Below are 11011 nucleotides of genomic sequence, written 5' to 3' on the forward strand. Positions count from 1 at the left end.
CCTTGTTTCATCAACCTTTTCAGAGCATTGGAGTATGTATCGCCAATGTTTGTGAACTTCCTTTGTGGGTTATTCTTCTTTGATGATTCGACAAGGTTAACCTCATCAGTCTTGTTAGTAGAGCCATAAGAATGACTAGTTGAACCTTGATATCCAAGACCTACCATTTTGGACAAGAGCCCTTTACGGATGTCATCTTCAATTCTCGTCCCTAGCACAGTCAGATCTTTGAAGGTCTTTTTGTTTTGGTACCTCAAGTGGTTTGCATAAATGGGTCTCAAATTATCCACGAACTTTTCCACAAGGGTAGCTTCATCTGGACGTTCAACAAGTTGTGTGCTAGTCTTCCTCCACCTACTTAGGAAGTCGGTGAAGCCTTCTTTTTCATTTTGGGTAAGAACCTCTAGAGTACGCATATTGACTTGGATTTCAGCATTATCCGCGTATTGTTTAGTGAATTATATTGCGGCATCATCTCAAGTGGCAATCTTCTTGTATTCCAAAGAGTAGAACCATTGCTTAGGAATGGTGTCGAGAGATGAAGGAAAGATCCCTAAGAACATCTCAGGTTTGATACCTTTGATAGACATGTAGTCTTTGAAAGCACGAATGTGGTTTAAAGGGTTTTCATGTCCCTTGATCCTTGGGATGTCAGTCATGTTGAAGTTGGTTGGCAATTGAGGATTCACGGCCTCATACTTGCGATTATTCTCCCTGTAGATGTCGTCTCCCTTAAGGTCCATTAGCTGCTCCTCCAAGTATTGAAGTCGCTTTTCAGCTTCAGTAGGACCTATTGGAGGGTTGGTTTCATGTTGTCCAACAAAGGGTGGAAGGTTATCATGCACGATCTCGCTAGGAATATCGTTTTATGCAGGAGGGAGTCTAGTTTCCACAGCAACAATTCGGCCTTCAATAGCGTTGAGGCGATCATAAGCTTGGTCTTGGCTTGCTTGGAGACGGACGAGCGCAACTAGGATTAGATCATTACCATTTTGGGGTTGACCACTAGCACTCGTGGTACTAGTTTCAGGCATCTTGGAAACTGGATAAGAGATTGACGACGAATTAAAACACGATCGACCATTCTAGCACACTTACTCAAAGAAAAGACTCAACTTGTGAAGTGGGGGTGTGCCACTGTGTTAAGTGAGATTTGAAAATGACAAAGTCTTGAAATGTTTGTCCCAGGCAACTGTAGTATAGTTGTAGGAGTGCTGACTCAAAGTGAGGTTTTGAAATGGGTTTTGAGGCCCGAATTTTGACTGGAGATTTGGACAGAGTTTCGACTCATTTTGCGCTAATTTCGGCCATTTTTGAAAACGTTTACATTTTAAAGTGGTTTTTTTGATTTTACAGAAATTTCGTCATGGTTTTGTTTACAAAATGGTGATCACATATGATACAATCGTTCATACAGGTATTATAACGGTATGTTGAGTAGACTTAGAAGGGTTTTGGCTTAAGAGGTGGGTTGCCATATCAAGCAATCAAACCCTGGTCTGTGGAGAGGTCCGTGCCAAACAAGAGTAAGGTCGGTTCCTAATCCATTTCCTCGAGTAGTGAAAGCCCTTGATACAAACATGAGTATGTACCACGGTATGGTTGGCGTCAATCGCTATCTATCTTTAGGCCCATATAAGAATTTAGACTGTCCAGACGGGACGATTGGTCGAATGGGTTGGGTTGGGTCTAGAAAGGCCGAATAAAATGACCTAAGAAGGTCGAGTAATGAAAACCGACAATTGTCTCGTATAAACTATTCCCTAACCTTGTTCAAGTTTCACCCTTAGCAACACGTAAGTGTATTACTCCCCAGCGGAGTCGCCAAACTGTGGACACGGGGGTCCAAGGGGGCGCTTGAGAACAAGCGTTTGCCTTTGTGGAGTCGCCACCAATTTTTATGGGAAATTGGAACCGTTCGAATACCTCGCGTTATGTCAAGACACAAAGTAGTGACATGAACACTAAGAACTCATTACCCTTAGCATTCTATGTTTAGAATGACTCTCGTGGATGCCAATGAACACGGATGTTCACAGAGATCTGGAGTAAGGGGTGAGGGTACGTATTAGGAACTCCTTTTACTGAACACCTAATCCCGCCCGCCTCGATAGCGGCCTCTACTAATGATTAGGGAAATTATTCATATTTGGTATGTCGTCGATTATATGCATGCAATGCAACATCCAACGTTTTGATCCTAGCATGTGAAAGTTAACTAAGTTGGTGAACATGTAACTTAGCACTCATTAATGTCAAATTAGGGTTTAGGATTGATTACATGTGAAGAACAAGTAAATAAATCATCCATAATAAGATACAGTAAATAAATTGCGATAATTAAAATTACAATAAATTACAACAATTTAATGATTTACGTCAAAAATATACTTAAGACGGACGATTTGAGAAAAGAAAGAGAAATAAAATAAGGGTTAGAAAGTATGGACAGATTAAAGGGTGATATTACGACTAATAGTCAATTAATTACATAATTAAGGGATTAAGTCAAAGCAAGAACGAAAGTTCAGAGACAGAAGTCACCCCGGAACAGGCGCAGCATTGCTGCGTCCCTTGGAAGAGGCGCAGTGGTCACTGCGTCTGTTCCTGAGGTGAGTTCTGGATGTGAAGTCAGAACTGTGAGTTGTTAATGTTCGTTGGCAATTTTAATGGTTGATTATTGATATTTGACTCGGATGACAGTGATTTAGCATATTAATTTACATATGAATCATCATAAAAGCGATAAAAACGAATTAAAACTAATTAGAGCGAATTAAAAACGAATTAAAACGAATTATGTCAAACGAGGTTAAATTTATGAAACGAATTGAAAGAACTAGACAAAGTAGAAATAAACGGTAAAATTATGTACAAAGGCGAACCTCAAAAACTTGATATGAACAAATCGAGTCTCTAAAAATCCGGGTTTGATTTAATGGCGAAAACCCGCAAATATTAATTATTAGGTATTTAAGCCATAAAACAAGACATAATTATTATTAAGATGTATTAAAAGATCTATTATATGTGAATGAAAGAAAGAAAACAAAAGAACAAAAGAAAAGGAACGAATCAAACAGAGAACCGAGGAAGAAGAAGAAAAGCAGGAACTGCGGCAGCCTCTGGAAGAGGCGCAGTAGATGTTGCGACTCTTTGAAGAGGCGCAACAGTTGCTGCATTTCTTCTCGAAGTCTGTCCACTGTTAATCCGTAAAAACAGTTTGATAAAAGGGTTTTTAGAAGTCGGTTTTAAACATACTTTTGACGTAAATCTTACAATAATTGGTACAAAAATAAAATACAATAAAAAAAGATGGGATTTACACCCTCAGACTTACATGTTTGACGAAACGAGATTAACTAAGTTATCGTTTTAGTGATTGCTCGATTCGAATGTATGTAGAAAGTGCCCTCGTAAGAGGATTTAGATTAAGTTGATTGATGTGTAGTGGTCAAATTGGTCGGTCATGCAATGTGACTGGTACTCAGAATGATCCGAGCTTACGTGGTCGATTGATCAAGCACGTAGACATCAAAAGCTTAGAGCACGGTCTTAGAATGCAAAGGGAGAAGAGAAGGGCGGACACTCGCGTGAAAAATATGTGGAACGAAGTCCCTATTTATACTAGAAAATATGGAGAGTTATGGAATGACTCAAACTTTGGAAAGAAATCACGGAAAAATCTGAAAACATGCAGAAAAGTGCTGGGGAAGAGGCGCAGCAGCTGCTGCGTCCTTTCCCCAGAGGTTTCCTCCTGCGGAACAAAGAATTCCGCGTTTCCTTTATGGAATTGATGTGGATCTCAACTTCCTTATTCCTTAAAATAATATTTTCGGGATATATTTTGTCAAAAGATATAAAATTAATTTATGGAGTAAAAATATCCGGAATATTCTAGGACATTCCGACTCGGCATTTTAAACGGTTTATTAGAAAAATGAAGCGGTTTTTGACCCGGAATCCAAATGTACTCTAATTACTATCAAAACTACCGTATTGGTGCGTAGATTACAACCAAGGGGTTGACACAAGTATTTGAGCTATCACTTGACAATAAATTTATGAAATGTCATAAATCGTTCCGTATACCAAACATGCGGCCCACTCATCATCGGGTGGCTTGCTGGAGGTGTAGAAATGAGGTATCTACAATCATGAGGAGCGGGGAGGTGAGAACAGTCTAGGAATGATTCTTCATGCTCATGTTTAATGATATTAGACCCAAGAGGGTCGGCCTTCTTGGATTGCTTGACGGAAGGTGGCACAGGAAGCTTGCCCTCTTCGATCATATCTTGAATAATATGCTTTAAACAAAAGTATTCCTCCGTATCATATCCCCTACCTCGATGGTACTGACAATATGAATTGCCCTTCCACCTAGGGAATATCATTTCAGTATCTGGGGTTGGACCAATTGGATGAAGTTTTCCCTGGGAAACCAGTCTTTGTAGAGCTACTTCATATATGGTTCCGAGGTCAAGGAATTCCCTTGGAGCTCGTCCCGACATTCTGGGTGGAGTTTCCAAGAGGTTGACTCCCTTGTCTTTATTGGCCTTCTTAGATGGGTGAGTTATGTTGAAGCTATGACCTGGCCTTGGGGGACGAGAAGATGGTAAAGGTTTCATCATGTCTATCTTGTTTTCCATATTGATAACACGAGCGCTCAAGTATTCGACGGTGGCCTGAAGCTTAGTGACTGCAGTATTTAGTTCTTTGACATCGACAGATAAACGTTCTTGAACATTTTCATTGGAAATTGCAGAATTCCTATCGAGAAGAGAATAACGCACGTTACAACTTGATTCGACATGGGATCATGCATACTAAGGCGACACACAAAGGCTATACGACAAGACGAGATGACTAGACTCTTGACTTGTGAATCCAGGAAATGTCGTGAGTGATTTTGGACTCACGGTGTTTGACCTTGACCTAAGACTCGAGTGTTGACTTTGACGGAGTGACATTTATGTGGTTGACTTGATTGACGGGATTGATGACACGTGTTGATTCTAAGACGTGTGTTTTAAGATAGACTTGACTCGAGGTTCGGGTATGTTTGTCCCGAACGTGTCATTAGGAGAATTCGAGAGACGTATTTTAGAATGACTCGACGTGTTAGCCTCGAGTGTGTGAGTCGAGGTGTGGAAATGTTCAGATCCTAACTGAATTGGGGGTAGGGGGTCCAAAGTGACGGCGTGACGCCTTAGGACTTGACTCGAATTTGAAAAGACCCAAAATGTAAAGGAAGACGGGTTTATAACTCGACAGAGTTCCGACTAGGCCATAGTCGCTTTGAACTTTGCCTCCAACTTAGCCCAATTGAATTTACATATTTACATTTGAAAATACTTTGGTTTAAAACGTTTTTTTTTTTGTTTTTTTTGCGCGGGTTTTGAAATGGGTTTGAGGCCCAATGTTTGACTCGACATTTGGACAGAGTTTCGGCTTATTTTGCGCTGTTTTGAAAATGTTTACATTTTGAAAATGATTTTATCTTACAAAATTTTGTCATAGTTTTGTTTACAAAAGGGGATCACGTATACGATACATACATATGGGCATTATAACGGTATGCTGAGTGCATTTAAAGGGTTTTGGCATAAAAAGGTGGGTTGCCATACCAAGCAATCAAACCCTAGTCTGTGGAGAGGTCCGTGCCAAACAAGAGTAAGGTTGGTTCCTAGTCCATTTCCTCGAGTAGTGAAAGCCCTTGATACAAACAAGAGTATGTACCACGGTATGGGTGACGTCAATCGCTATCCATATTTAGGCCCAGATAAGAATTTGGACTGTCCAGACGGGACGATTGGTCGAATAGGTTAGGTTGGGCCTAGGAAGGCCGAATAAAATGACCTAAGAAGGTCGAGTAATGAAAACCGACAATTGTCTCATATAAACTATTCCCTAACCTTGTTCAAGTTTCACCCTGGGTAACACGTAAGTGTATCATCCCCAGCGGAGTCGCCAAACTGTGGACACGGGGGCGCTTGGTACAAGCGTTTGCATTTGTGGAGTCGCCACAATTTTTTATGGGAAATTGGAACCGTTCGAATACCTCGTGTCATGTCAAGACACAAAGTAGTGACATGAACAATAAGAACTCGTTACCCTTAGCATTCTATGTCTAGAATGACTCTCATTAATGCCAATGAACACGGTGTTCACAGAGATCTAGAGTAAGGGGTGAGAGTACGTATTAGGAAGCTCTTTAATTTGAACACCTAATCCCGCCCGTCTCGATAGCGGCCTCTACTAATGATTAGGGAAATCGTTCATAGTTGATATGTCCTCGATTATATGCATGCAATGCAACATCCACAAATTAATCCTAGCATGTGAGATTAGACTATGTCGGTGAACAAAGAATTTAGTAATTAATTATGTCGAAGTTGGAATTTAGATTAATTTACATGTGAAAACCAAGTAAATAAATCATACAAAATAAATATGAAATAAAGAAATAAATTACAACTGATAAACTTAAATTTACGTCATAAACATGCTTAAAAAGGATTTGGAAAGAAAAGAATAAAGAGATAAAAAAAATAGAAGATATAAGGAAATAAAGACAAATTAGGAAATAAAATAAATTAGGAAGATAAAAATGAGGAAATAAAAGATAAGGAAATAAGAAAATATGGAAAATATGAATTATATGGAAAATATGTCGAATTATGGTGATAATAAGAATAATAGTTGATTAAAACCTAATTAGAATGCCTACGTCAAAACAAGACGAGTTCAGAGGCAGAAACCACCTCAGAACAAGCGCATCATCTGCTGCGTCCCTTAGAAGAGGCGCGTCAGTTCATGCGACTGTTCTTGAATTGGTTTGTGACTGTGAAAGTCATACTTGTTAATTGTTATCGTTGGTTGTTTGATTAGGATAGATTATTGATATATAACTCGATTGAAAGTGATTTAGTCAGATTATATGCATCTGGGCCTGTCATAAAATGATAAAAGACGAGAAAATTACAGCGGATTATGATATCGGAAATGGGTTTATTTACAAACTTGAAGTTAGAGACGGAAGTTAAAGATTAAGAATTAATGAAGAAAGCAGAATTAAAACATATATCACAGACGAAATCAAGGGTCTTGATATGAATGAATCGAGCCTCTTAAATCCGGGTTTGAATAAGATGACGAAAACCCGCAAATATTGATTATAAGGGATTTAAGTCGAGATTAAACGTTATAATTTGAAAAGGAATTATTAAGATGTGATTACATATTAAAACGAACAAAAGAAACAAAAAATAAGAAAAATAGAAAAGTTGCAGAAGATCGAGGAAGAAGAAGAAGAGCAGGAGCAGCGGCAGCCTCTGGAAGAGACGCAGCAGATGTTGCGATCCTTCGAAGAGGCGCAGCTGCTGCCGTGTTTCTTCTCGACAACTGATTTCCACTGTTTCACAAAAACTGTTTATAAAAGGGGTTTTAAAATTGGTTTCGAGCATGCTTTTGACGTAAATTTATATCAATAAATACGAAATAAAAGTACAATAAATAAAATTGGGATTTTACACCCTCAGACTTACATGTTAGCGTCGCGAGATTTAAATAAATCGGTTTTAGTAGTAACTCGACTTGATCTATGCAAATATGAAAGTGCCCTTAAAAAAGGAATTTTAAAAAGATTGAATTATTGATTAATTGTGTAGTGGTCAAATTGGTCGGTCATGCAACGCGACTGGTACTCAGAATGATATGAGCTTACGTGGTCGATTGATCAAGCACGTAGGCGTCGAAAGCTTAGAGCAAGATCTTAGAATGCAAAGGGAAAAGAGAAGTGCGGACACTCGCGTGAAAAATATGTGAGGCAAAGGCCTCTATTTATACTAAACACACGGAGGAATTATGGTAAGGGTAGAATTTGGAAAGGAATAGAAAAGAAAGGTCCGGAAATAACCGACTTAATTGAAACACGTAAACTTGGACGAAAAGAAAGCCTTGAGAAAAGGCGCAGCAGGTGCTGCGATCGTTCAAAGAGGCGAAGCATTTGCTGCGTCATTTCTCGGGTAGGATCCTTCTGCGCGTAGAAAACGCGTTTGACAGCCTGTCGTATTTTAGGCATAAATTTCTCTACAAGCCTCAGATTAAGGTGATTTTGGTGGCGTTGGAAATCTAAGAAAAAGATCTTGAACTTTCTGAAAAATAGGCCTGACCCAAAAAAGTCGTTATCACCTCGTAAAACAAGCCTAAAAGTCGAGTTGTCATTTTAACTAAATGAAATGCACATTTTGTAATATAAACTTTAATTTTAGCCCAAAGAAGTGATATGAGACTCAAAATGAGATTTGCTCACAACATTTTATGACATCCTAACCTTAGGTAGACAAGCACATTGCTTTTTGACTCGGAATTTGACGGTTTTAGGAAATGAAGACGGTTTTTGACCCGGCTCCAAATGAACTATAATTACTGCTAAAACGACCGTAATGACACCTAGATGACAACCATGCGGTAGACAAGAGTTTATGATTTACCTTTTATTAACCGATTTATGAAACGTCATAAAATCACGACAAATGCTAAACATGCGGCCCAATCATCACTGGGTGTTTGACGGGAGGTGCAAAAATGAGGTGTCTACATAGAGAAACTACCCGGATCTTGTAGCTTTTCCGGCATGGGATTGATTAAGATCACGCTACATTACCCCCTAAGAGCCACTAGACCATCTCCTCCAATGCTCCTCTTCTTTGTCAAAACATCCTTCAAGAATTTTGTATTGAGTGGCATTTGTGTCACTACCTCGATGAAAGGTAATGAAACTTCAATTTTCTTCAACATATCCAAGAATTTAGAGAATTTCTTCTCCTCATTCATTACTCTACTTCTATTGGGAAATGGTAGTAGAGGGTTGTAGGTCTTTTCGAAAGTAGAAGCTTGCTTGATGGTATCCGCTTCTTTTGATTCCTTTCTTTTACCTTGGTCTCTTTAAACCACTCTTTCTCGGTCCCTTTCAATCACAATTTCCTCCAAGACGAAGTTTTCGTCATCTTCAAGTTGTTCACTCACCTTTCCCTTCTTAGTGCTGTCACCTCTACTTGTGGGTGAGAGGGGTGGACTCCCCTCTCCATATTTCATCACGTCCCTCTTCCTTTTCGGTTCATAATCCTTGTAAGGATCCTCTAAATATTTTCCGCTCCTCAAGGTCACCACGTGAGCTTGTTGGTGTGGTGGCGGTCCATCTCTAGGATGAGACCCTTGAGGAGGCAATAAATGTGGGACTCTTTGTGAGGAAGAGGGGCTTTTATTGGCCATATATGAGTCAAATGTCCTTTGGTGTGCTTGGACATTGGAGAGATCGGCCTTCAAGCTTTTGAATTGTTGGTCCACTTGAGCCTCTCTTCTCTCGGCCTTTGCATCCATTTCTCTTAACATTTTCTCAAGGGAGGACTTGGGGATTGGTGGTTCAATGTATTGTTGCTGGTTTTGTGGAGATGGGTAAGAGTTTTGTTGTTGTTGATACCCTTGTTGTTGATACCCTTGTTGTTGGTTGAAAGGTTGTTGAAATGGTGGATTTTGTTCTTGATACCCTTGTTGGAATTAAGGGTTTTGTTGTTGGTTGCGGTAGTTGTCTCTTTGATGTGGTGGAATGTAGTTGGGATTGTCATGTTGACGTTGACCCCGGAAATTAAAGCCTTGACCTTGGTTTTGGTTATATTGCCCCAAATGATCGGGCTTTGGTGGAGGCATGTATTGTGGTTGTTGATACTTGGGTTCCAATGGTTTCTCCGCATAAGAAAGTTTGGGATCTTGGTTTGGAAAGGCACGGTAGAAAGTCTCATAGCATTGATAAGAGACCCTTGGCGCACTTGCCCTTGAAGAATAAAGCGTCTTGTTGGTCATCTTGTGGAATTGATGAGCAATACTCAATTATATGCCCCACACCGCCACAATAATCACAATTCATTTGTGGAGGATAATGTCTAGGAGGAGACCTAGGCTCTTGGACACAGTACAACTTAGAGTGACTAGGGCCGACCTCCTGAACTTGCCGTAATTCCCCTTGCTTCTTTTCCATCTTGAACTCCTCAAATTTCTTGGTCAAGTCATCCAACTTAGCCTTGTACTCTGCTCCTATGTTAGAAGACCCCTCACTCTTGTATTCCACATCCCTTGCATAGCTACTCTCCATCTCGGAAATATTTTGGATCATTTCCGTGATTTGAGCATTGTTCATGTTATCAAAATTACCACCGGATGCCGCCACGATCATATCCCGAAACCTTTGTTCAAGAGTTTGGAAAAAGGTTTGGGTGGTCATCCATTTTGGGATATCATGGTGTGGGCAAGATGTGAGGAGATCCCTAAAATGTTCCCAAGCTTCACTTAGAGTTTCATGGGTCTTTGTTTGAAGGTTTGAATCTCATGTCAAATTCTTGCGGTCTTAGATGGCTGGTAGAACTTGTTGATGAAACCTTTAGATAAAGCCTCCCAAGTGGTAAATGTACCCGGCTCATGAGAATTCAACAACTTCTTAGCATTGTCTTTCAAGGTGATAGGGAAAAGCATTAGGAGTATTTGTTCTTTGGTTACACCGTTATGCTTGATAGAACCCACTTTCTCCTTGAATGTAGTGAGATGTTGATGGGCATCTTCACTTTTCATCCCATGGAACACATCTTGTTGCATGTAATTTATCACATGGTGTCGAAGCTCAAAAGTGTTGGGAGCAAGAGCTCCGTAGTCGATTGCCGAACAAGCCCGGTTGGGATCCAGCCTATTATAGTATCCCATAGGTTGATCCGCCATATCGTTGTTCACAATGTTATGTCTTGGAGATTCGGTGTCGTCGGTATGGATAAAGTGTTGTGAATGTGTAGGTGAGTTTAGGGGAGAGTTGTTTGGTGGAGAGTTGTGTGAAATGTAGAGAAGTGATAGGGTGGAGGAAGAGGGTGCTGTATTTGGATGATCAATTGTGGAAGTTTGGTTGTTTGGTGGGTTAACAAAAGGTGGAGATTTTCGTATTGCCGATAGAGCTTGTCGTCTTCTT

The 11011-nt window shown here is 40.0% G+C and overlaps 1 non-coding gene across 1 annotated transcript; it reads left to right on the forward strand.

Annotated features, from left to right (window-relative positions):
* Positions 1-10292: 10292 nt before the first annotated feature.
* LOC141625131 (small nucleolar RNA R71) lies at positions 10293-10398 on the forward strand. Its single transcript, XR_012534927.1, has one exon. It is a non-coding gene; the product is annotated as a small nucleolar RNA R71 (small nucleolar RNA).
* The last annotated feature ends 613 nt before the right edge of the window (positions 10399-11011 follow it).

Source organism: Silene latifolia, chromosome X, assembly GCF_048544455.1.
Source record: "Silene latifolia isolate original U9 population chromosome X, ASM4854445v1, whole genome shotgun sequence".
Taxonomy (NCBI): domain Eukaryota; kingdom Viridiplantae; phylum Streptophyta; class Magnoliopsida; order Caryophyllales; family Caryophyllaceae; genus Silene; species Silene latifolia.